Source organism: Microtus ochrogaster, chromosome 4, assembly GCF_000317375.1.
Source record: "Microtus ochrogaster isolate Prairie Vole_2 chromosome 4, MicOch1.0, whole genome shotgun sequence".
In the NCBI taxonomy this organism is placed as follows: domain Eukaryota; kingdom Metazoa; phylum Chordata; class Mammalia; order Rodentia; family Cricetidae; genus Microtus; species Microtus ochrogaster.
The window spans coordinates 46,103,245-46,104,592 of NC_022011.1; positions in this window are offsets into that span (position 1 = coordinate 46,103,245).

Genomic DNA, 1,348 nt, shown 5'->3' on the forward strand with positions numbered 1-1,348 from the left:
AAAAAAAAAGAAATACATATACATAGTGTAACAAAATTGATCTTAAATTTGTATCAATAGACCAAGATCCATACCAATATAAAGTATTTGTTTCTATATGATAGCCCCCCCTTATTTTTTAATAAAGAGATTGACTATGACCATTAACTACTTACAATCAACCCCCTTTAAATGAAAACAAACATTTATTAACAATCATTTTGGGAATTTGGGCATTGTTTTCTCCAAACTGTTTCCTGCTGTTTGTTGGGTGAAGTATTTTTAGTGTTCATGGAGGCCTTCTGGGGTGGTCTTGTTCCATCAAACCACATTAGCCTGGAAGGGATCCATAGCTTCTCATGTTCTGTGGAAGCAGTAACAAAACCTCTTTTCCAAAGTAACATATTCTTAGACTCAAATTTTGAAGTCAAGATACCTTTATGTTGGTTTATCTTAGCAGCCCCCAGAATCAAATGTCTCTCTGCAATTAGCTCATTAACAGTCAAAAATTCAAAGAAAACAGAATAGTATACATAATCTAGACTCTTTGTGTATTTTCCATCTTTTTTTAAATATTATTTTTCCTGCGTCTTTAAAGACTTTGTTTTATTTTTAAAGCACATCAAGACCATGTGTGCTCCCTCCCTTTGGCTTTCTGACTTTTGAGACAATGGACCCCAAGGAATTGGAATTTCCTGGAATCTCAGGCTGAGAAAAGAGAAAGGCCAAACCTGCTGCCAATTAGTCAGGGAGCATGTGTCCAGGAAGGAGATCTCACAGCTCCTAGGGCTTGTTGGGAGAGTGCAGCTGGGACTTTGATGGGCCAGTGATGGGCAGGGCCACACCCTGGCCACAGCCACTGAGTTACACTTAGCTGTTGGCCTCTATGTAAATCTGAACCCCATCTTGGAATCCCAAGATGTACTTGTAGGGGGCAAAGTTGTCACTGGAGCTTGGTTCCTCTTCCCAGTGTGACTATGTTGGACAAACCTTCTTTGTCTGTCCTAGTTGGTCTACTAAGGATGGGCGGGCTAGCCTTCAACAACAATATGAGGAGCCAGAGAGAAGAATCAGGCAGGACTCCCAGCTCTCAGGAAAGCTGGGCCATGTGGACTCCTGTGTGTAGGCCTCTCATAGTCAAGCCCAATAGCACAGGCCAACAGTAGTAGGGGTCAGACCTCTAATCCTTCTTCTTTGGGGTTCTAGAATTTCCTTGTCCTACCCCTAAGCCTTGGAATGAACCCCATGAAGGTGCTCTGGTCCCCAGGACGTGTGTCCTTGTCCCCAGAGTCTCTAAGTGGCTAATAAACACTTCCTTTGAAAAAGCACTAATGTGAGAGAACTTTCTTGTTTTTTTTTTTTTTTTTTT